Source organism: Pseudochaenichthys georgianus, chromosome 3, assembly GCF_902827115.2.
Source record: "Pseudochaenichthys georgianus chromosome 3, fPseGeo1.2, whole genome shotgun sequence".
Lineage (NCBI taxonomy): Eukaryota > Metazoa > Chordata > Actinopteri > Perciformes > Channichthyidae > Pseudochaenichthys > Pseudochaenichthys georgianus.
In genome coordinates this window covers 23986113-24012277 of record NC_047505.1, presented here as the reverse complement: position 1 = coordinate 24012277, position 26165 = coordinate 23986113, and the positions used below count along the sequence as shown (strand labels likewise).

At 41.6% G+C, this 26165-nt stretch overlaps 1 protein-coding gene across 4 annotated transcripts in view; it reads left to right on the top strand.

The window, feature by feature from the left end:
• The first annotated feature begins 327 nt into the window (after positions 1–327).
• znf609b (zinc finger protein 609b) overlaps positions 328–26165 on the top strand; it is a 100659-nt gene continuing 74821 nt past the window's right edge. Inside the window, exon 1 of one of the 4 annotated variants that reach the window (XM_071206455.1) lies at positions 328–1460. The gene's annotated coding sequence lies outside the window, so the exon portion shown is untranslated. Of the gene's footprint in view, positions 1461–2517; positions 3142–26165 lie in introns of those variants that run through there. The other 3 variants (XM_071206459.1, XM_034107165.2, XM_071206462.1) reach the window with 3 other exon arrangements.

Here is a 26165-nt window from a genome sequence, read left to right as displayed (position 1 = left end):
GATATGACAGATAAAGATATATTTGACAACATTTAAATTTGGAGAGACAACAAAACAACTTGGTCAGACAAAAAAACGTAACGGAATCCTTTTAACAGTAAATATTTATTTCTAGATCAGTTACATTAAAACGTGCAAGTGTTCATGGCTCTGCTAGACATATGTTTTCTGTTTGAATAATTGGGTAAAATCATCAGTTTGTCCCAATTAAGGAGTAGTAAAACAAATGTAATTACTGATATTCTTGATCCCATTTTTGGACAACGGAAAGATGATCATGTTTGAAAAACGACATAATACATTTTAATGTCATGGGGTATTCAAGAGTTAAATATTTTTTGCACAAAATTAGTCTGGGAACAAGATATGTCTTACGATTTTTAATCAAAATTAATCTCCTCAGCAAAATGTATCCTGTATTACTTGATTGTAGTTCATTGTTTATTAATTCTTGGCTAATCTCATGTTTACAAAAAATGTTGTGATGCTAAGCTCAATGCATGTTGTTGTCTACATTACTCCCATCCATTAAGCAGTAGACAACCTTCACTGGTATTTGCGTGGCCATAACAACAAAATCAAACCACAGGGGAAACAAACAAACATGTGACTTCTCTCCATCACCTTTTAAAATATCCTAGACTATGGCTGTGTATTTTCTTATTTAGGACACTGAGAATTTTGACATTTATAGATATTCCGTTCAAAGCCTAAAAAGATCATTCTTGTGGTGGCACTTTAGGAGAAATCACGGGATCAACAAGCTCATTAAACTTGATCCTTTGGGGAACAAGAATGTCTGCTCCAAATTTCAGGGCAACATATTGTCATGCCGATGTAATGCAGAAGAAAAAACATAGTCCTTCTGCCATGTCAATGTGCAGAATGGAAATTAATTGGGTCATGGTGAAAGCTATCATTCAAATATAATTATAGTTCTACATTACTGTATCTTGTTTTGTCATGTGTCATTGTAATAGTAATTGTTGGTTTATCTAGATTTGTAACTGTATGCGAATATCTGTCAGTTGAGAAAGATCTTACATTTTAACATGTGCTAAAGAGTACGTCTCTTTTAGATGTGTTTCAAGGCTTTACAGTTTCTTTTATAGAGCAATGGAAAGATGATCACAGGAATAAAGCCAGCCCTCTGTGATTCCACATGACTGGCTGATTAGCCCTTTTTCTCACTGATGGAAAACACATGGCGTCCACACAGCTTGTTCATTTCAGGGTTTTTAGTCGGTGCAACGCTAAGCAGCGAGAGCCCTTTGGTTTTGTAGAGTCAGCCTTGAAGGGCAGTCATCATCAGAAATATGTCCCTGCAGTCCCCACTCTGCCACTGAGTGTTATTTAGCTTTCCAATGGAGGCTGGCTGTTCCCTTGGGAAGCCATGAGTGTGCCTGCCAGCAGGAATGCATTGGAAGCAATAGAGGAAGATGGAGGATGGATGGAGGAGGGTGAGTAGCTGCTGCTGCTGCTTTTCCCCTCTGTGTGAAAATGAGTCCATTAATTCAGCCCCCTCCCCCCTCCAGCCCTCCCTGTGCCTGTTGTCTCTGTTTGTTAGCGAGATGATTCCTTCTGTCATGTCAAAGGCAACATTATCATATTCTTGTTGCCTGGGAAACCAGCAGCACCGAGAGAGACAACGACTTAAAGCCTTCATGGTGTTTGAAGCTGGTAAACATGAAAGGTTATCCGTGGAGTTAAAATCCTAACATATATGAAAGAGTCTTATTGTGAGGAAGCTTTTCATTTTCTGGCTCGCTGTTCTCAGAGATATCCCCTTTTCGTTTGTTTGTTAAAAGATTCAGTTCAGTAAAATTAAAACATGGTTTATAGTCGCAGAGGTAATGTCCGATTGGCCCTGAAGCATTAAGTGTTAACCTCAGTATTGTTTTATTTTGTGTGAGTATTAAAAGTGCTCACATTCAACAAGATGCCCATTTGATGAACAGGACTGCCTTGAATGTTACTTTTAGTGTGTTGGTCAGGATTACGTTCTTACTATAATTTAAATTATATTAATGGCTACTAATATAAACAATGTTTTGGCTGCTGGATACTTCTATCATTATTAATCTCAGTACAACTAAAATCCTGGCTGACCAGCTGGCTGTAACATATTTTAAACTGGATGTACTATAAATAAATCTACTGCTGTATGTACAATTTTGAAATTGTTATACAGTACATTATGTTCATTGCTAGGTTCTACTACTTTTAAGAGTGAACTATTGTACATAGTCCATTACATTTATTTGACACTTATAGTGAGACTAGTTTTAACAATAGATGCTTAAATTATCTGCTCATAACATTGATGCAGTACTATAATACTTTTTGACTCACTAGCTATCTTAATTTGGCACCATGGCAAATAGCATTAACATGTGCTTACATTTAATTTTTGAACTGATTATAGTAAAACATCTACAATTCTACTTCTGATACAGTTTTTCCTGATAAAACTTCAATACATGACTCTAAATTGGGGTATTTTTAGGGAAATGTTTTTCTTCTTTTACTTAAATAAAAAGATCTGAGAACCAGTAGACTAGGTGTTGGGTATTCCTCTGAAACAACCAGATGAAATCCCAGTCCGTTCAGCGTGGAGACTCCAGCTCCGGGTCTTCCCCCGGTGCTCCGTGCAGGGTGCTGCTGACAGTCCGGTCCGACCAGAGCTCCTCCTCCAGGGTTTCCTCCCCGCTCCCGCTGCTGCTGGTTGGTTACATTGTATCAGTTCCCACACGAAGAACCACCACGGCACTCATCCAGAAACGGTGAATACGGAGGAATTAACCTGGATGGGAAAACTACTCTCTGTGGGATTAATTGCCTAAAGGTCGCGGGAGAGGACCGGACTTCTGTCGGAACCGATAAAAATGCCCTCAGGACTCGGGTTGTTTTCGATGAGGACGGTATCTCGAAGTGTGATGGTAGAAGTCCAGTGAATCGCTGGCCTCCCCTCCTCTCTTGTGTTGGATGTCTTGGGGAGTGCGCTGCCACTGGTTTCTGGTGCTTAAGATTTTTATTTATTAAGAGGCGTTATTATAATACCCAGTCTGATTTGTTCCCTTTATGGAGTGCACACCACCATGGACAGACCAGGGTTTGGAATAGGAGTGGCTAGCTAAGTCGGTAAGTTACTACATTTCTCTCTCATTGTTGATAGTGCTACGACTCGTTAGCCACTTAACGCTAGCCTTGCGTGCAAAGCAAGCTGGCTAGCCTTACACCAAGCCAACACAGCATGCAGCAGCAGGCAAGCTAGCCAAGCCTGACTGCACTCTGAGCTCATTGTTTCACCAGCTAGCGTACTACTAGACTACCTCTTTACACCAGGCTAAGTTAGCTTTGTTAGCTTCTTGAAGTTCAACTAACGTGTAAACTTGTCACCAAGTAACGTTAAAACATCAACATACTAAAGCTGCTGCTATTTAACGTATATGGGTAACTTTGTCACGCTCAGCTCCTGGGAGGTTACGATTATCCATTTTTCTTTAAAACACTTGCCTGTCTAAATTAACAATTTAGATTTTAAGTGAAATGTTGGGTTACCAAATGTTGTGAGGAAACCTTAGTTGTACAGAGTTGAGGCAGCAGATTCCACCAGTGTAGTGTCTACAGTGTTTCCCAAGCTGTGCACTGAGGACCCCAGGGTATCCGTCAGATCTCAAGATAAACACCAAATGAAACAATTCTCACTCTTGAGGTTTTACACAATGTGAGGATTTGTTTAAGGCTGACTATTTGAACTGTACACTTCCCCTGCTGGTGCCATTATAACAACGATTTCCTACACTTCTGAAACAGGTTTTATGAAAACAAAGTATTTTCCAATGGGGGCATGATTTCATTAAAATGGTGGATTGTGGTTTAATGCATTTGTTACCCTTCTCTCAGGATAGCTACGATTATTTTTGTTGGCTCCTGTTGTTGGGGCTGTCCCATCCCCCGAAAGTGAGTCATTCAATCAAAGCATTATTATTTTTTACAAGCCCATTAAGGGCTAACCCTGAGGTCTGCACTGCTCAACAGAGTATGTCAGAATATCATCAATGTCTGGCCATCATCAATGTCTGGCATCTAAATATTCTGAATTTCTCATATTTTCTCAATTGTTATATACAAAACATGAAGGACACGTTTTTTTTATTTAAAAATGCTGTGTTTGTGCAATCTATCCTGTGCCGAGCTAGTTGGTTTTCTCTCTGACCAATCAGTGTTCTGCAGTGTTTTTACGTCACCATTGTATTGCCAGGTATCAGGTACTAACCCATATGGAAAACCCAAAGAAGAGTGAGCCGTGATGCAATGGACGTAGAGCCATACCATGCAATGGAAAGGCTCAATAAAATAACATTAGAGCTGGCACACTGTTAAGGTCAGCCCAAACTAATGTTAGACCGGGCTTTTGTTGTTGCTAACTTTGAGGCTTACATCCTTAACTTTAATAAAGAAGAAAGGTCTAAGGCACTCTTTTGGAAAAAAAGCTAAAAACCTTAATTGAAATATCAATATTATAGTGAATTTTTTTCACTAAATCACTAAATGAGACAACATGGAAGCATCCTAGTTGAGGCAAAAAATAAGGTAGATAACAATATTTTGTTTGGTTTTATGAATAACCAAAATATTGGTAGTGGTGCCAAATATCAAGTATGTTTTGGGTATAGCCTACGACCCACCAACGTGTTTGCTACCTTTGTCCACAAAGGAAGAGGATATCTGCCATAACATGTATTTTATGTAACCGTTTGTTTGTTTAAACGGGTTGCTGACATGCTTAATCACCTGCTATTAATGCTATTTGTTCAGATGCAGGTCTCCCTTGAAATGGGACCAATCTGGTTTAATAAAGGTTTGAAATGAAATTTGAATATTTGGCAATGGAACATTGTACTTGTCCCTAAGGCACTTTAAACATTTCTGGCTTAGGCTGCGGCCACACGAGGACGAAAACGGTCGTTTGCGTTACTGTTTAGTGTCATATAGACCGTTCGGCCACACGAGGACGACCGAATACGGCACTAAACGACTGAGGAAACGATAACGGGTCCCAAGGTGGATAGAACGGCATACACAACGCTCTGGGGGGTCCAACGGCTCCGTGTGTACGACACCCTATACGATCATTTTCTGATAATGATGAGGCAATAGCCCCGCCTCTCCCCACCTCTGCTGCTCAGCCCCGCGTCAAAGTAAACTGCACACTGAATTCAGATTATTTATCTTTCTCTCGATATGGACCTAAACGCGAGTGAAGTCTAATCTGACAGGACGGAGACACGCAGCTCTGCTCACCTGCAGCTCCTCCCGCTGCAGCAAAACACACACTTCAAGTCAGATCATCACCCTTAGATATTTTAATTACCTCTCAAACTACCTAAACTAGTTATACATATGTTTATTTTTACTGTCGGCCGGGTCACTCATTACTAGATCAGCTGCTGCATGAGACAGACACTGGCGCTGTCCGAAGAGAGGGAGGAAAAAGAGAGGCTCCGTGTATTTTATTATTATAATATATAGTCGTTATTCATTTGTTTTAAAGCTCAATAAATAACAAAGAAGACCTTTGACTGGCACTTTTATAATTTTGTCCGGAAGATTTAAACTTTAATACACGTTGACTGGCGAAAAACGCTGCCCGGTTCCCTCGGCCCCCACCGCGGAGAATAAACAGAAGGGCAACCATGACAACCATGCTTCTTCGCTGCTTTTGTGGAGGAAGTTACAGCGCCACATACAGGCTCCTGCATATGTACTGCAGCTTCTCCAGCGGTTGGAGCTAAACGGAGCGGTCTCGTGTGGACAGACACTATCCGGATAACTATTGCGTGTGGACGGAAGCTTGTTTGCGTTAATCCTATGCGTTTAGCCGTTTTCGTCCTCGTGTGGCCGCAGCCTTAGATGTAGCTAATTTTAAATATCAGTTTGGCAGCTCCATTGTTCGGGTGTGACAATAACTGTGAGCTGGTCACACTGATAAAGAAAACCTTAACGTACAAGCAAGAGATAAAACCCTCTACACACAACCGTGGAAATGGCTGTGTCATAAATCCACTTAGTAACAGTGAGTCATGCAATAGACGTGGCTTATTAACACCATGCATTTATTTAGAATTTTGGAAGTGTTAAGCCTACCATCCAGTAAGCTAGCAGCATATATCATTTTTAAATATTTCTGAGTCACAGAGGTCTAAAGGTAGCAGCAGCTAGTTTTCTTGTGCAGCCTTGGTATACTGGAGCAGCCATTGTAGTAAGTCTTGGTAGTTGAGTATGATTTCAGGTGTCAAACAGGAAGTAATGGCACACACTCAGGAACTCAAAAACGCTAAATTATACGTGTGGGTCTCTTACCATTAAAGTGATTCAGTGGACATTTCACTCCAGCCAGCCACAAAAGGCTATTTTGTTCCAGGGGGCAGCGAGAAAATCAACATGACTAGTGCTACTGTAATTTGTCAGCTGTGACTATAAATGATTCACGCCTTTCACTTAGCCTGTAAGAGTGTTTGGTCAGTATTGATTTATTACTGACTCTTTTTGAATTGATTTTTATACATTTTAAGGGGTTTTTATGTTGAGACCTATTATTACTTATTCTTCTCTTGTACTAGTCATAATGAAATCAATACCAGAGATAGTAATAAACCACTTTCAAGCCTGGAGGATGTCACGTTGCCTTGGATTTTGTTCCTATGATTGAACAAAATGTAGCTGGCAAAATACTTACAGGCACACTGGTGTAATGTTAATAATTGCAATACTTCTTCAGAGCAAACATGTTCATTTGTGGTTTTCTTACAAGAAAACTTTAGAAGCAGCTCACGCGAGGCAAAAGCTGTTACTGCTTCCTTTCCAGCTGACTAGCTTTCAAAGGCAATTCCTTTCCATCTGATTATCCTTGTTTCTTTGTAGTAATTTGTATGAATGCTCCGATCGGTCGCCGATCGATATCGGCCGATATTCACTCTCTGCCGATCGATCGGTGCTCTCTATAAATGCCCATCGGGAGAGCCGATCACATGATGTAAAATACATGACACTTTTCTCTGTGCGCGACAAAACAAGCTCGCCAGTCTGGCAGTATTTTAAGGTGTCAGAAAAAGACAGTAAAATAGCGGTATGCAACGTGTGTGAAGCAGAAATCCTGCAGCTCCGCCCGCTGAGCTCCACCGGTGAGCAGAGCAAAACACACACTAAGAGTTAGACCTAACACACTTTGCTATTTCATCTACCTCTGGAACTAGCTAAACTAGTTATAAATATGTTTATTCTTCAGTCGGGTCACTCATTACTGGATCAGCGAGCTGCATGACACGGATACTGACGGGCTGTTAGGAGAGAGGGAGAGGAAAAGAGGGCGCTTCCGCTCATTTCTCCGGTGTTATTATCCAAAGTTAATGTAAACTTGAATAATGTACTTAATTTGAATGTAATAATTATGTTGGTTGTTTGTGGAAGCGCCAGTGAATGAGCCCCATTAACTGAGTTTTAAACATCACTTTAAGATCCCCATAGCCCCCATCCACTCGATCGGCGATCGGTATCGGCGATCGGCCCCAAAATTGGCGATCGGAGCATCCCTAGTAATTTGTTCCAATCATTGTATGGGTGTTAGGAGCCTTGTTGTAGCACATTAGACTTATTTTGTACAATCTGACAGGCCCATCAAATGAAAGTAAACGGGACATTTCACGCTTGAAGTTGGCACGAGAGCACTTGAAGGACAACTATTACCGTATTCACCAGTTTATTTTTTGTGATAACTGAGTTGCTGCAACGTGTCCTTTTTCAATGGGGGAGCGGAAACAACTGTGGCTTTCACTCAAATGTGTTTCGCTTTACTATAATGAAAACTCGTCTCAAGGATCTTTAAAGAAAAACAGTGAAAGTTTTGTGTTGTGGTCCTTTTGACCAGCCTTTCATCGTTTCCAAAATCTGTTCTACATCACGCTGCATATCAAAGACAGTGCGGAAGTAAACAATTTAAGAATGATTGGTTAGAGTTCCAGGGCATTAGATTAGGCCAGGACAAGGGGATTATGTTGGCTTTGTAAGGCTCCCATCATCTCATGGCCTCACACCAGCTGATGGAAAAGTAAGAAAGGATTGAGCCCATGTCCTCAAATGTAGTTGGTCATTTGAAGGCTTTCAGGCACCGTAAAAGCACCCAAATGAGGTAATTGAGTGGTGAAGTCACACCCATCTACTTCCGGTCCATGGGACCTTATTTCGGAAAAATTATGTATTGAAGTCAATGGAGAGTAGGGCTGTCCCGAATACCATTTTTTGGTCTCCGGATATTCGGTAGTAATCAGTAGCGAATATTCGGTGCGGAGAGATTTTTTCTTCAAAAAAATGTCATAACAAGCTCCGAGACACCTGACAACACGCTGTTAAGCAGAAGCGCAGAAAGAGCATACTATTACGATTTATATTTATTTATTGTCTCAGTACTCGCATACATTAAAACTAAATGTGTCCTCTGTATTTAACCCAGCCGCAGTGCAGCGCCCGGGGACCAAATCTGGTTCCAAATTCCGTCTATAACGTTTTACAACCTGAAGATACAAAACACATATTTCTGGTATAACAACAATACTTTTAATAACATAGCCGTAACAGTAGGCCTAACAGCGTAATACTTGTTACCGATACAGTAAACCGTTTTTAAATAAATGAAGAACGAAAAATAAATGAACGAACTGTATGCCAATAATTGCCTTAGCCCCAGATGTTCCCACATTGCTCCTATTATTTTCACTATTCGGATCAAATTGAAAAACTAATATAAAAAAACAATTCGGTTGCTTGCTTGCAAAAAATGTCCAAGCAAAGTAAGTGCACGATTTTATCATGTGTAACGTTACTGTTAGGGATGTCCCGATCACCTTTTTTTGCTCCCTATCCGATTCCGATCATTTGATTTTGACAATCTGCCGATACCGATTTTTCCCGATCCGATCTTTATGCAATGCATTAAGAGAAAAAAAAGGTAACATAACGGCTGGTCTTCTAACGCGATGAATTCAGCTATCTTGGCTGTTATTGTTTGGCCTTTTCACTGTTCTGGGGCAGTTTCTCTTTCCTTTTAAAAGTCTCTGAAAGTGTCGGTTGTTTCAGTGCCGTTACCCGAGTGGCCGCTGTGCACTCGCCGTGTTGTTGTTGGTGTTTGTTTCTCAGGTAGCGTATTAGATTGGTCGTGTTGAACGTAGCTCTGTTTTTTCCACCACGCGGAACCTCTGCCTTGCAAACATTGCATTTGGCTGTTACACTGCCTTCGCTTTCAATTTTATAATACTTCCAAACTTCTGACATTTTCTCTGTCCCGACTCCCGAGTCACCAGCTGAATGTAGCCTCTCGTTAGCTTACTGCTGCTATTAGACACTGCGCCCTGCCCACTCTGTTGCCAGATTTTAGAGAAATAAGCAACCAGGTCTATGAAAACAAGCCCAAAGAAAGAAACACATAAATGATGTTGTGTAATTTTAAACCAAAACTAAGTCCTCAGGATGACTTTAAGACGTGAACATGGGCATTTTTGTTTTGTAACATTAAAGTAAAAAAAAATATTTTGTAAAAAAAAAAAAAAATCCCGATCCCCGATTTTTTGAAAATCACGTGATCGGCTCCGATCCCCGATCACGTGATCGGATCGGGACATCTCTAGTTACTGTTTAAACGACGGATAAAGCAGCTTCATCATGGCAACTTGACAACAGCTAAGCTAAGCTAGGCTACTACTTACAGCATCCAGGTGACTTTTCAGAGTTGTTGTGCCACCGTGGTAGGCCAGTTTCTTGTCGCATATTTGGCACACTGCCTTCTTCTTACCGTCGTCCAATTTAAAATGGTCCCACACAGCTGAAGTCTTCTGCATTTTGTGTTGAGGTGTGTGAAACGAGGTGAAGCGTGCCGTTTGCGTTCGTGACTGTGAGTGAACACGATGAGCACAGGCTGAGATTGTATATATTTCCGCATTTAAACAGTGCAATTCAAAAGTATAAATATAGTATAAGAATATGGCAATTCGCCTTTATTGATAGCATACATTTAGGAGAAAACAAAAAACGAATATACGAATAATGAAATTAAAACCTGAATAGTTGGCCAACGAACGAATATTCGAATATTCGGGTACAGCCCTAATGGAGAGAGAAAACGTATCTTTCGATCCCGTTTGAATTGTGCCATAAATTACACATATGATGTTTGTCAATCTTAAAAAATCATTTCCATGTAAAAAAAAGTCAGTTTGTCGTAAAACTGTTGAAATATAAGACTATGAAAAATACGCAACTAGAAAGACTACAAATCCCAGAGTGATGTCACATTTGTTTTCCTCCGATAAATATAAGGGATAGCTAAGATAACTTTAACAAGATGCCTGTGTGCTTAGTACCAGGTTGTTATCATACCAGCAATGGGTCTTGCTCGTTCTTTCGCTTCCCGTCTCATGAAAGGACCAGGATTGCGGTCGGATAATTCAAATCAGCTCCTAAATTCTAACCCTATCGTCTATTCATTGACCTCTGAGTGAAACGTCACGGGGTTAAGGAATAGTGGATAGGAGAATTCAAAAGGACTTAGGAGAAGAGACTGCGGTACTTTAGAGAATCCGAATGCACTTTCACTATCCGACGTGTTTATGATGCGCCAGCGGACGTCATTTTGTGCGTCTGCTGCTGTGGGGAAACTATGGAAACAACAGTTTTCTATACAGCGGACTACAACATGGATGTTTAATAAGAACGAGGGACTACTGTAAACTCAGAGACTCTGCGCCGTGCTCTGATGCTGTTGTTTTATGCTTTATGAAATTGGACAACAGAGAAACATATTCTTCATTACCAAAGTTGGAATTGAAATAAAAAAGGAAAGTGAAACTTATGCTCGTCACCCTCTCCCTCCGGTCCACATTAATACAAATGATCCCAATACGTATGATTGTATGAAAAGATCTTAAAATAAATACATAAGCTACCTAGCTAGTAGCAAGCACGTTAGTTAGCATTACAGCCTTAGCCTTGTCATTTTTATTAGCCTTCACATGAAGTAACATTAAGTAACCCAAAATGTTAAACAGTAAGAATAGTAGTCATATTTCGTGAACCCTTTGAAGAGTACTGTCACACCGGTGTGATCATTCTATAATACACCATTTAAGCCCGGGGGAGAAATGCTAACGCTACATTAGCATCGGCGATCTTTTCTACTTCATGCTATCTGCACAAATGGTTGACATTAAACATTAAAAAGACCAGGCAGTTCAGAGAGAATCAAAGGAAGGCAGGCAGCTTTGCATGACATTCTTCTGGACGTGTTTCATTGTGGTGATAGTGAGGGTAGCAATCCCTTGTTTAGCAAGACAGTAGTGATGGCCATCTTGGTGACGTGTGTTGTTGTGGGAGACCAGAGATGTAGTTCATTCAGCGTTTCACACAAAAAAAATTGTTACTTCACAGTTCTACGACATATTTTTTTTTTGACTGGCAAAATTATCTTTTAAGTTGACAAACATCATATGTGTAATTCGTGGCACAATTCAAACGGGATCGAAAGATAATCTTTCTCTCTCCATTGACTTCAATACATAATATTTCCGAAATAAGGTCCCATGGAGGTCCCCCGGAACGGGAGGGACTTCGTCACTCTATTTACTTAGGAGAATGTATGCCATGCACTTATCTTGGTTTTTACTTACAACACTTGCTAAATGAGAAGTGTATGCACTTTTAATTCCCTTAGTGCAGTGGTGTATCCATATTAAGCCCCGTAATGTAGTTAGTGTCATTAGAAAGGTTGAGATGAGATAGCTTGTATAGCTTAGAAAATTGTACAGTGTTTTCCCCAAGTTGAGATTTATAATGATAGGTTTTTACTTGTTCAAGCCCTTGTTGAAAACAGCAACAAACAATATCTAAAAATTGAGTCTACTGAGAAAAATAATTACATATTTTACCTTATTTTCAGATGGTCTGTAATTGTAAAGGCAAATCAATTAATGTACACCTGTGCAATTTGTAATGTAGCAGACTTTAGACGGCATTTAACATGCAGACCTTTTTCAAAAAGAAGAATAATACAACAAACACGTTTTGGGTAGTTAAGGTTTTTGTCCTTTTTTATTGTAATCGTAGCCCTTCAAATATCTGTCAATATACTAAGCTTGAACAAGTTGTCGATCAAAATCTGCAAATTCTAATAATCTATTGTTGGCATCACATTTCAACTATAGGCCAATTGATTTAAGGAGAATATAACCGGCAATTTCAGCCTTACCATTCCAATGCAGTATTTGAGTTTTCCTACAGCTGCATATTGCACACAAAGCTTCAAGTAGATCTACATTAAAACAACATGTTTGAACAGATGAATATAATTAGAGAAAAAAATCCTGTACAAAGCTTTCCTGTAATGGGTGAAGTGTTTCGTATTGTGCTCTAAAGTGTTTTTTATATTATCCTTTGTGAGAGTAGTGTGATCTGGAGCTGTTGTGGGTGGAAGGTATGAATAGCGTTTGGATCTCTCACAGATCCTGATGGTTCAAATGCAGCTTTCAGCCAACAGCAGTGCTTAAGAGGCTTTTGAGAAATATTAAATGGTTGGAATGGAAACAGCTCACTTAACTTGCAGACTGACACCTTCTCTGTAAACATCATTAATTAAAACTGCTGGTTGCAGTTTTATTTGCTCGTTTTCAAACACCAAAACATAGAAAAGTGTTTTTTTCTGACAGCTTGTGGCTTGCTTTGAGATGCAATGGATTAGAGTAAACAAATGTTCTGAATTATATCTGCGTTCCTACCAAACTGAATTCATTTATACCATGCCAAGTTGAAATACAATGTGCTTAACAATACAATGTAAACTAAGGATGCTCCAATTGCCAATTTTGGGGCCGATCACTGATTGCCGGAATCAGTATCGGCCGATCGCCAATCCAATCGAGTGGGCTATGGGGATCTTCCATTTAAAGTGATGTTTAAAACTCAGTTAATGGGGCTCATTCACTGGCGCTTCCACAAACAACAACCAGCATAATTATTACATTCAAATGTAAGTACATTATTCAAGTTTACATTAACTTTGGATAATAACACGGGAGAAATCAGGGGAAGCGCTCTCTTTTCCTCTCCCCCTCTCTCTCTCCCCCGATAGTATCGTCTCATGCAGCTCGCTGATCCAGTAATGAGTGACCCTATAGTGAAGAATATTTATAACTAGTTTAGCTTGTTCCAGAGGTAGATAAAATAGCTAAGTGTCTTAGGTCTAACTCTTAGTGAGTGTTTTGCTCCGCTCACCGGTCCGTCACAGCGGGCGGAGCTGCAGGATTTCTGCTTCACACATGTTGCATACCGCTTGTCTTTTTCGGACACCTTAAAATATTGCCAGACTGGTGAAGCCATTTTTTTGTTTTGCCGCGCACAGAGAAAAGTGTCATGTATTTTACGTCATCATTTTACGTCATGCGATCGGCTCTCGCGATCGGCATTTTTAGAGAGCACCGATCGATCGGCTGAGAGTGAGTATCGCCGATATCAATCGTCGGCCGATCGATCGGCTGAGAGTGAGTATCGGCCGATATCAATCGTCGGCCGATCGATCGGCTGAGAGTGAGTATCGGCCGATATCAATCGTCGGCCGATCGATCGGCAGAGAGTGAGTATCGGCCGATATCAATCGTCGGCCGATCGATCGGCAGAGAGTGAGTATCGGCCGATATCAATCGTCGGCCGATCGATCGGCAGAGAGTGAGTATCGGCCGATATCAATCGTCGGCCGATCGATCGGCAGAGAGTGAGTATCGGCCGATATCAATCGTCGGCCGATCGATCGGCAGAGAGTGAGTATCGGCCGATATCAATCGTCGGCCGATCGATCGGCAGAGAGTGAGTATCGGCCGATATCAATCGTCGGCCGATCGATCGGCAGAGAGTGAGTATCGGCCGATATCAATCGTCGGCCGATCGATCGGCAGAGAGTGAGTATCGGCCGATATCAATCGTCGGCCGATCGATCGGCAGAGAGTGAGTATCGGCCGATATCAATCGTCGGCCGATCGATCGGCAGAGAGTGAGTATCGGCCGATATCAATCGTCGGCCGATCGATCGGCAGAGAGTGAGTATCGGCCGATATCAATCGTCGGCCGATCGATCGGCAGAGAGTGAGTATCGGCCGATATCAATCGTCGGCCGATCGATCGGCAGAGTGAGTATCGGCCGATCGATCGGCGGAGAGTGAGTATCGGCCGATATCAATCGTCGGCCGATCGATCGGCAGAGTGAGTATCGGCCGATCGATCGGCGGAGAGTGAGTATCGGCCGATATCAATCGTCGGCCGATCGATCGGCGGAGAGTGAGTATCGGCCGATATCAATCGTCGGCCGATCGATCGGCAGAGTGAGTATCGGCCGATCGATCGGCAGAGTGAGTATCGGCCGATCGATCGGCGGAGAGTGAGTATCGGCCGATATCAATCGTCGGCCGATCGATCGGCGGAGAGTGAGTATCGGCCGATATCAATCGTCGGCCGATCGATCGGCGGAGAGTGAGTATCGGCCGATATCAATCGTCGGCCGATCGATCGGCGGAGAGTGAGTATCGGCCGATATCAATCGTCGGCCGATCGATCGGCGGAGAGTGAGTATCGGCCGATATCAATCGTCGGCCGATCGATCGGCGGAGAGTGAGTATCGGCCGATATCAATCGGCGGAGAGTGAGTATCGGCCGATATCAATCGTCGGCCGATCGATCGGCGGAGAGTGAGTATCGGCCGATATCGATCGTCGGCCGATCGATCGGCGGAGAGTGAGTATCGGCCGATATCGATCGTCGGCCGATCGATCGGCGGAGAGTGAGTATCGGCCGATATCGATCGTCGGCCGATCGATCGGCGGAGAGTGAGTATCGGCCGATATCGATCGTCGGCCGATCGATCGGCGGAGAGTGAGTATCGGCCGATATCGATCGTCGGCCGATCGATCGGCGGAGAGTGAGTATCGGCCGATATCGATCGGCGGAGAGTGAGTATCGGCGGAGAGTGAGTATCGGCCGATATCGATCGGCGGAGAGTGAGTATCGGCCGATATCGATCGTCGGCCGATCGATCGGCGGAGAGTGAGTATCGGCCGATATCGATCGGCGGAGAGTGAGTATCGGCCGATATCGATCGGCGGAGAGTGAGTATCGGCCGATATCGATCGGCGGAGAGTGAGTATCGGCCGATATCGATCGTCGGCCGATCGATCGGCGGAGAGTGAGTATCGGCAGATATCGATCGTCGGCCGATCGATCGGCGGAGAGTGAGTATCGGCCGATATCGATCGTCGGCCGATCGATCGGCGGAGAGTGAGTATCGGCCGATATCGATCGTCGGCCGATCGATCGGCCGAGAGTGAGTATCGGCCGATATCGATCGTCGGCCGATCGATCGGCGGAGAGTGAGTATCGGCCGATATCGATCGTCGGCAGATCGATCGGCGGAGAGTGAGTATCGGCCGATATCGATCGTCGGCCGATCGATCGGCGGAGAGTGAGTATCGGCCGATATCGATCGGCGGCCGATCGATCGGAGCATCCCTAATGTAAACACAACAAAACAATAAACTGTTGTTATTTTAGAACTTCACCGCCTTTATTTCCTGAAGCTACAATTTGTAAAGTCGAGTGGATGTGACATTTCTCATTCGATCTGCAAAGTTGCACCATGGGTCAAGGAAAATGCAACTGTTTTAGTTTTTACAGCATTGAGTGGATTTCTCACTAGCAAATTGCCAATTACAGCAGAAAAGAGCACACTTTGAATGCTTGTTGCATAGTTGCTGCTGTGCCAGACTGGTGATCCATCTTTTCCTGGGATGCGAGCCCGGGTTACACTCAACTCTCCCCCACACAAGCTATAAAGATATTGTCAGCTTTTGTGGCGCAGCAGCAGTCTTGAGAGCTACAAAAATGCTGTCTCATTTGCCTTCACTTTGAAATATCCTCCTCTGTGTTCTTAGAAAGGAAAGCCACAGAACATTATGAGTCAATTCAAGCAACATTTGATAGGTTCCAATTTATTTTCATGTTGTTGCTGTAATAACAAAGCCCTGTCAGACTGCATTAGTATGTTAAACACACAATTGCTTTCAGTACTGTCTCTCATGAATCCACTCATAAAAAACATGACCTCATTAATCACTCTCGCTTCACTTGCTCCTGACACTGGTGATCTTTTCACTGCAAGTCACACATGGCAATTTTCCATTCAGCAATTGTTCAGAGGATAATACGACTTGGTGTTGTGATATTTTCTATCTGTTTTACACTTGAAAACCTAATCTGTTCACAGAAAGCTGTGCTGTCACTAAAATGTGTAAAGATGCACTTTTTAGTTGATTATCTTGGAGCAAGAGAGGTCTGTGATGACAAGATGTGTGGGAATTCCTCAGAGCTACATCAATACTTGAGCATGGTGGCAGCGGGGGTTTCTAAGACACTGTCCCCATTGCTATTATACTGTATATCTGCTTTCCTCTGTGTGGGCTGATTGATTGTGGCTAAATGATAATCACAATTATTTTTGGTCAATATTGAAATTACAATTATATAACACAATACTTTGTCCTTCTACTAAAGGTACAACATGTGTTTTATTGCACTTTCACATTTAAATTAACAATGCATTGATTTCACTTATTTTTGCAGAAGTTCTCCTAATGTAAATATATTGGCCTTAAAGTCTTTACCTGAATTCAGTAAATCTTTCTTTTGCTTGTCTGTTATTTGTTGTGAATAACACTTCTGCTCTGAAAGTAGCCACAAAATTCAGGAACGTTTTCTATCAGCAGAGAACACGTTTTATACGTCTATCCCATTCGGTTATGATAGTTTAATTGTAGGAAGCCTAATTTGTGATTTATTGATATCGGTTTATTACCAACATAGTTGAAGTATTCGGTATAGCCTCACCGCCTGAGCTCTCATTTTCACTGACATGTTATATCCATTTTGGTTAAACATATTCCTATCAAAGCAGCTTCAGTTTATAGACCACTGAAGTCTTGTATTTTCAGGCTCACTGTGATCATGTTCAGTTCTTTTTGCTGAGCATGGATAAGTAATTAACTGGGATTACAGGCTTTAGTTGTTTGATCCTCCAGAACATATCAATATCATGGGGATGGTTTATCAGGCAATATGTTTTCAGCTGTTCTGGAAACAATTGTAAACTACTGGAAGTTTTTCAAAACTGGTTTACATCTGCATTATCAGTTACAAGAAATCCCCACTAGATCTAGCAATTTTGGTGAGTTTTGGCACGCAGTTACAGTTGTAGAAGAGCCCTCAAGGTTAGACAGTAATGGTTGGCTAGTTGCCCTCTGCAACTACAATTGGTCGTGTGTCAACCATTTTGTGTAGTCTGGTTGCTGCTTTGCGTAACCAACACACTGGTTCCTTGTCCTTGGCATGACATCCAGAACCTAGGCAAACAAAAGTGCTGCTCTTTGTTTGGAAATATTTTCAAACACCGACACTGAACTTATTTTTTGACACTAGGAAAGTTCAATTAATCTGACATGGTGACAGTACAAATATTCTCTTATTTAGACAGTAAACGCATGTCCTTTTGTTAAGGGACATCAATCTGAAAACTGAAATTCAACATGTCAATCGTAGGTATTAGGGGTGTAACAGTACACGTACCCGTACCGAAATTATTCGGTACGGGCCCTTCAATTCGTTACACGTGTACACATTGGGTTCAACGCGTCATAGAGCGAGCAAGTCATTTAATTGGACGAGAGGCATACTATGAGAGCTGGTCACAGGGATGCGTTCAAATGTAGTCAGTAATTTGAGGAACTGTCGAAATGGCGAACGCAGATAAAGTTGAGCTCGTAAATAGGGATGTCCCAATCACCTTTTTTTGCTTCCGATTCCGAGTATTTGATTTTTATGCAATGCATTAAGAGAAAAAAAAAGGAAAAAAGCATTCACATTTGTCCCTTAAGGTTATTTTTTTTATTTAAATGACAGTACCCAACTATCCATTCTATCCAACATGGATATAGCTTCTTTTTTTCACAGCAGCATTGGATCAGTTCAGTTCTGCAGCATTGGATCAAAACAAAATAAAGCTTATCAGTGGTCCACCACAAAATAACCATGTAAACAAATTGAGTTCAGAAAGTGCAGTAACAAAACAAAAATAACTCTACTGGAAAGAGGTAGCTTGACTAGCTTCACAAGTTCACATTCAGTCATAAATAATAAAATAAAATAAAAATGTGGCTTAGTGCAGAATTCTAGCCTTAAGACTAACTAGTCTAGTAATAATGCAATGAACAACAGCAGCTTAACATAACATGAATAAACAAAGTATTATATGTCCATCTTACTGGAGTAACACAATTCAATAGTAATCAGCAGCGAACCACTTCAACACGTGTGTTTCGGTGTATTCACGGCATTAATTTAGTTATTCTACAGTATTGTTGTTTTATAGTTATTTGTTAATGTAACCCAATTTGTGTTCTTTGAAATTGAAAAGGATATCGCATTGTGTTTGTTACTTTCGTTGCAGTTGTATATGTCTTAAGTGTAATTTGGCTTGGCTTCCTATTTGTGGACATGCTTTTATTTTGAAGGAGAGTTAGCGCTGTTGACAGGAAGTTGTTGTTGCTTTGGAAACAACGTGACAGAGCTTAACGGAGAAAAGTAATATCTACATATAAAGACGGAGAAAGTAAACGATAACATTTATGGTTGAGTGTTAGCACCCCCGAAGAGGCACAAGCTCTTCCGTTGATATTGGATATTTCAATAAATTTAATTTAAAAAAAATAAATTAAAAAAAAACGGAAAAAAAAAGATTCCCTATCTTTTTCTCCCGATTCCGATCTTTTAAAAATCACGTGATCGGCTCCGATCCCCGATCACGTGATCGGATCGGGACATCTCTACTCGTAAATCCTCCAGCATCATTGAAGTCTCCGGTTTGGGAACATTTTGGTTTTGCAATTACGTACAAGGATGACGGACAAAGACAGGTGGACCGAACCAAAGCTGTTTGTCGGCATTGTTCAACTAAAATTGTCTACGCGGCTGGCAATACATCAAACTTGCACACTCATTTGAAAAGGCATCACCCGAATGTGAATATCACCGGTACCAAAAGAAAAAAGACTGAAGTGCAAACCCAACTCCCACTATCATTTAAGCCTCCACCACTCGCAAAAAGTTTAGACCAAGCCAAAGCTATTACAAACGCCAAATATCCTTATGTTGCCATGTTAGCAAAGCGCTACCTGGCTGTATCTGCTACCTCTGTCCATAGCGAGAGGGTGTTCTCCACAGCAGGAGACATTGTTAGTGCCAGCAGATCTGCCCTTTCGGCAAGCAATGTGGACAAGTTAATTTTTCTTAAAAAAAACATGAAAATACAATGACAAGCAAGTCATAATGTCAAACTGGCTGCTTAGGTACAGTACAGATAATTTCAGTTCATCGAAATGCTGCACCTTAATGTTTATTTTATTATATTTTGTATTTATTTGAGTGAATACATTATTCACAGTTTAATAATAATTAAAAAAACCCAAAAAATATTTTATGTTTTGTGATAATTTTTTCTGCTGTACCGAAAACGTACCGAACCATGGCCTAAAAACCGAGGTACGTACCGAACCGAAATGTTTGTGAACCATTACACCCCTAGTAGGTATCATTAAAAAAAACATTGGAATGCGCTGTTAATGAAAACACAAGCTAATAAAGCAGCACTTCTGTCCTCAGGCTCTTTCAGTAACACCGTAATGTCTCTCTAAGATTACATGTATCTGCAGGCAATGTACATAGTTTTTATATTTGCTGCAATGCCTGCCGTGACTATGAACATCACAAAAATATTTTTGCAGTGTGGACATTTCTCTTGGCATTCAAAGAAGCAATCTTGTGGCTTTAACGTCAGTTGACTGTAAAGTATGGGCGTGTTAACGTTTCACTGGACAGCTTCAGGCAGATTTATGCCCCCGAGTCGAGATGTTATGGTGTCTATGTGCGGGGCAACAGAGGCAACATGGAGACCTCAAGAATTGTAATTGGACAGCTTTGTATTTTTTGTAATTTCTCCTACATTATTTCCACTCACGGTAGTATTTGTTGATATGGAAGACAACCGGGAGCAGGTTGAAAAAACACTAAGTAATCCTCCTCAGTAATGTTGTATATTTTGTGAAATTGCAAAGCCATTTCCACCAAGAGCCTTCTTACAGCTATCAGCTCAGTCTACAACAGGAGAATGCATAAAGGCAAACTCCAATTACTCTGGATGTGTAATAAATGCACGACAAGGCCTGATAATGTACAACACATCCATCTAGTGAGGGAGGAGTGTCACAATGTTCAACGGGTTGAACTACGCTGAACTATAAGTCAGTCTCAGAGCCGTGGGCATCTGCAGGAGTAATGAAACACCTCGACAGAGAAGGTGTCACTAAGTAGGTTTAGTGTTATTAGTAGTAAACTGAAATATTGAGATCCTCCAAGCTGTGAATACATCAGACTTAATCTGAATGTGTAGTATGGCACAGCTGAAAGAGAGCACTTGTGCCTCTGTGAATGTTTGTCTTGGGTTTCACTTGTACAATACTGTAATCTGCCAAAGAAAATAGATTACATGCTGACGTGAAAGGGAGAGTAGGATGTTTGACAGTCTACCGATTTGCTTTGCATTTTAATTTGGCAGCCGCTATAAAAGAAGATTGATGATCATGGAGAAAAATAAAGCAGACGGGCATCTAGAATAGCAGAGGTAGATGGATAACTGAAGGAAATTGGATATATTTACAACCTGCCGAAAAAGCAAGCAAACCTGTGCTCTTTTAGTTTTCAGGTTGACTGAGCATTTGAGCTCTGACCTACCTGACTTGCAGTTTTGAAAGGTGGATGCACATGTGACCACGGCATTTCCAGATGGACACACGAATATGGAATTGTGAATTTCGCACGAAGATGGCCCTGAACTTGGTCAACAGCCAAGCAAGAGCCGAAGCAAGTACGATGCATACAGAAGGCCACACGATGGCCCCCGTACCACAAACGAAAATATGGTCGTAGACTTTACTGATGATTTAGAATGTATCCAGACTCAACGTAAGAGCTTGTGGCTCTTCAGGGGGTGCTAACATTTAAACATACACTTTATTCTTTACTTTCTCCGTCTTTGTATGTAGATTAGAAGATATTACTTATCTCCGTCATGTTGTTTCCATAGCAACAACAACTTCCTGTCAACAGCGTAAACTCGCCTTCAAAATAAAAGCATCTACATAAAACAGGAAGTTAACCTAAATTACATTTAAGACATACAACTGCAACGTAAGTAACAAAAACAATGTAATATCCTTTTCAGTTTCACAGAACACAAATTGGGTTATTTACATAATATGTAAGATTTTGTTGTGAAATAAATGCAATCTCGATGTCATCGTACTATAATACGATGGCTACACGACGGCATTGTGAGGGCTTCACGTAGTCGTGTTGCCTTCCTAAGACAATCGGGCAGCTTCTTGTTTCCTTCGTATTGTATTCACCGATGATCAGACGAAGATGACACGATTTGACAAGATGCCCTCACGAGTGCCTTAGGAAGGGCAAAATGGACACACGAATTCAGCACAAAAATGAACCTTCGCAAGATCCTTCGGCAATTTTTTGGCATGCTAAAGATTTTGCCACAGCTCACGAAGTTGCTGCCGGAGCCTGAGAAACTCCACCGGCGGTCATACGATGGCTTAAGATGCCCTCACGAATGGCCCGATGTTGTTACGATCAGAGCCGAATTTTCCTTTATCGTGTGTCCATCTGGTGTCAATTTCGGGACAGTGTGAGAGGGGCTTAAATGGATGACCCATGAATGGATCCTGGTAGCAGAAAATATACAACAAGGCTGTCTTTATCCTTTACACGGGATTAAGTGAACTGGAACGTGGGATTGAACATTGGTTAAAGGCAGTGGCTAGCCGTCAGGGCCCTCTAGACCAGGGATGGGCAAATGGCAGCCCGGGGACGCATGCGGACCCCACCTCCTCTTTTTGCGGCCCTCAGATTAATTTCTAAACAACGTAATTAATAATAAAAAATGTTTTTATTGTTTTACTTGTAGTACTGATACCGTCCACTAGACTCCTAGTTACGTCGCGAGCTGCGTACATGATTTCGTGACACGTTTGTGTGTATTGTGTTTGTTTCCCGGGAAACACTCACAAGAAACACCGGCTGTTGTCATGCCTGCTGTGATGTTAAGTTGCCGCTTGTAATTATGCCTTTACAAGCTTAAAAGTTGCATTTATCATCTACATTTGTTGAAACAAGTTTAATATTCTAAAAACGAAGACTTTGTTTATTTTAAACCAGATGAAAACAAACTGTCACGGACCCTGCCGTGTTATCTATTCATTCATAATTTCAGTGGGAGGGAGGGGAAGCGGCGCTGTGCGGGTTGACAGGTGTCTGTGTTGACATTCCCCTTATTGTGCGTCAGCAGAGACAGACTACAAGTGTCTTAGCTAGGTTCAAGTTAGACAACTAATGTCTGGGTTAGTGTTCATGACTTCATGTTTATGTCATCTTAATGGTTAATCTTAATGCACACACATTTCCCGTGCTTTCCAATAGTTTAAAATAGTTTTATTCCACTGTTAAATAACCTGTTCAATACAAACATGCCACTTGTAAAAATTAAACAACATTTCTGTGAACTGATATTTGTTTAGTGAGCTTATTAGAGGATGTTCCCTGAAAGATTGTAAAATGTCAATGAAGATGTCAGACTTAAAGGAGACCTATCATGCTATATTTGAATAATATATTGTAGGGCCATAACTATATAAGGTTTATACGTTTTCTTTTTCAAAATACCAAACAGATCATGCATTTTAGCCATGCCTCATATCGCTCTATTTTGCTCTCCTCCACCCTGTCTTTGCATGCGCTGCAGCTGACCACGCCCCCCTGCAAAGGAGGGGGCAGAGTTACGAGCGTCATGTTACCATGCTGTTACCATGCCACGGCAACCTCTCATTCCCCTGATAGGTGGAGAGTTGGCCATATAGGCGGAGCTCCTCGTCACTGACGTCACACTATTTTAAAATCTGTATCAGATCCGTTAAAGCCCCGTTTTTAGAGATTTTGGTTATGGAGGTGAGACACTTGGTGAGTTCCCTGACACACCGGGGACACATATTCATGTGTAAAAGACGTACAAAGATGCATTTTGCATGATAGGTCCCCTTTAATTTGTTAATAATGACATACAATACATGGAATTTGTGTGTGTGTTCCAAGTGAATCTGCGGCCCCCTGGTGGCCAGTATGTGGCCCACACCACCATCCAAGTTGCCAGATCCTTGCTCTAGACCAGGGGTCTGCAACCTTTTTGACCCAAAGAGCCATTTTGCTCCCTTTTCCCCAAAATGTTTTTGTCTGGAGCCGCAAAACATATTTCATAGCTTGATAGCTTATAAAGTTGTATTTATTGTTATATCAGACAAAAACTACAGTTTGTTTGCATTTATTAGGCTATTTATTACATTATATAAAACTGTGTTAACCTCTAATAAGAAACAAAGAACTCTTATAAGGAGAATTAAAAATAATACACAGGCCTACTTTAAAATAAATTAAACACAGCACTTGGGGAGTCCTCTGCACATTTGAAGGGAAAAGAATATAATTAAAATGGGCCCACTTTGAAATAAATAAAACATATAGCTGCACCCTAAAAAGAGTTAAAGGTAGGGTAGGTAAGAATGGAGAAACCAGCTCGAGTGCGCTAGAATTTGAAAATACACAACCGGAAAAAATCTGCCCCTTCCTTCAGACTTCCTTACAGAGCCCCTCTTCCAACACACACGAACGTGCACATGACCAATGAGGGCACGAGATAAGTTTGTGCACAGATGGAAGGCTGACAGGCAGGTAGGCCATCCAGTTATTTTAGCCGGGCTGGCTAAAATGATTGGTCGTGCTTTTTACAGTGCTACGGCTTCCAGAGATACATTTTTTTATGTATTTATTGTCAAAGCATTTAATATATTCATTGCTATCGGGACGTTAAGAGCATTCCATGGAATATAACAAAAAGTGTTTCTGAAATGAATTACATACCCCATTGAATTATGACTGAAGATCATCAGCTGTCTTCCTCTCCCTTGTTGTTCCTCGATACGTAGACAACTTCTATCTGCATATCAAACATACCGGTAAACCAGCATCGTTTGCTGTGAAAGCATATAACTCTGTCCACGCAGAATTAAATCCTGTGTTCCTCTGATACTTTTCTTTGATGTATCCATAGTTCGCTCATCGAGCCGGGGGTCAGGTTATTCGCCTGCAAGAAAAGGCGCTAGCGCGGGACCGTAGAAGGATGTGACGCATATTTTAGTTGACCTAATTAAAACCGTTTTGTTTTTTATTTATGTGTCACAGTATCACCTCAAAATACAATATACGAAACGTTTTCAACCACGCAAGAAAATATAAATAGTCCTACAAATACTTTAATTTTATTTCCTTATTTTTGTCTAAGCTCAAGGGAGCCAGAACAGAGGGCTTAAAGGGCCGCATGCGGCTCGAGGGCCGCCGACCCCTGCTCTAGACCCTCTCTGAGGGCCTAAGATATTTAAAAAAAAAAAAAATGTTTGTAATATTTTTCATTAGTTTTACCAAAATAACTTGATTTAATTGTATTTAAAATAAAATCCTTCGAATCTGCCTGTTCAGTTTCTGTTTGAATGTGAAGGGTTAAATTAAAGAAGCTCCTCTCTGCGAGTAACGAAGCGTCCACACTACAGCTTCAAAAATAGCTTGGAGCTGGGCGTGTCTGGAGCTTGGGGATTTTATTCAAGCAACACGGCCAACAACCAATCACATGAATCTCCCGCCCCCGACATACAAAGCAAAAAACCCCGGGGATTTTATGCGAGCAATATATATATATAAACTCCCCAAACAGGCGAAAACCTACCAGTTTCCCCCACTGTCTCTGCCACCTCCCTCCATGCCTGGTTCTTCCGGTTTGTATCCCGGTAGGTGAAGAGGGTCTGGTCATACAAAACCGGGTGATTTGCTACGGCGATAGTTAGTTTCTCCTCCGACTTTTTTTGAAATATAGAAATGAACGGCGGGATATCTCTCCCAGCTTAGACGCGGTTTGATTGGCTACGGCTTCAGCTGTCAGATTTTGGGAAACGGGATTTGATTGGCTGGCGCTGGCTACTCCGGCGTCTCTTGAACAATGTTCAACTTCTGTCGCCTGAGACGCCTGAGACGGACCGCTCTGCTACCCACAATTCAGTTCGGCGAAAAAGCGCGGCTACGTGACGTCACCCCATTGAAAGTGAATGGGCAGATTGGAGCTTTCGACGCTGTCGACGCTGTAGTGTAGACGGGCCGTTACTGTGAAGATAGGAGGTGATTGTTGGTCCCTCTGTACATTCACAGAGGGCCCGCTATAGTAACTCAACGAGAGAGTAATGTCAAAAGACAGTACAATTGACCAATCATATCTTCCCTCTAAATGGGTGGGCTTTATTTTTGTGGACTTTGACAGGTTACGCCCGCTGTGAAGTGTATGCATGTGTGTGGTGCAGTGACGCGTCCTAAAATCCGGACGTAATCTGAGCATGGGTTCCCTCGACAAAAAAGCAATGGGATTTCTCCATAGGATTTTGGAAAATAGCTCGAAATAAGGTCTGTGGAAAACGAACCTGTTTGATAAATGCACTTTTTGTTCAAACGGATAATATCCACATGTCTACCCTACTTTTATTATTTTCTCATCATAAATCGAATCGATAGATTTATGATTAGCATAAGTTTGTTCATGATGGCTCACTTCAGTGATAGTGATGACATCGTTGCGAAATTATTAACCGAGTCATTTTCAAGATTGAGTTACAATGATAAACTGGAGTGGCAAAGGATCAGCTGCATGACCCGCAAGTGCTTCATCCAAAAGGACAGGAGGATGGACTTTGTGTTCTTTGAGTGATTTGATCATCAAAGGTAGGCCCAAGTCATTTTCAATGTGGGCCGCCGTGCCGACTTAATTCATTTTGAATTGTTACTTGGCTGTGGGTGCCCTGTCATGATAGGTG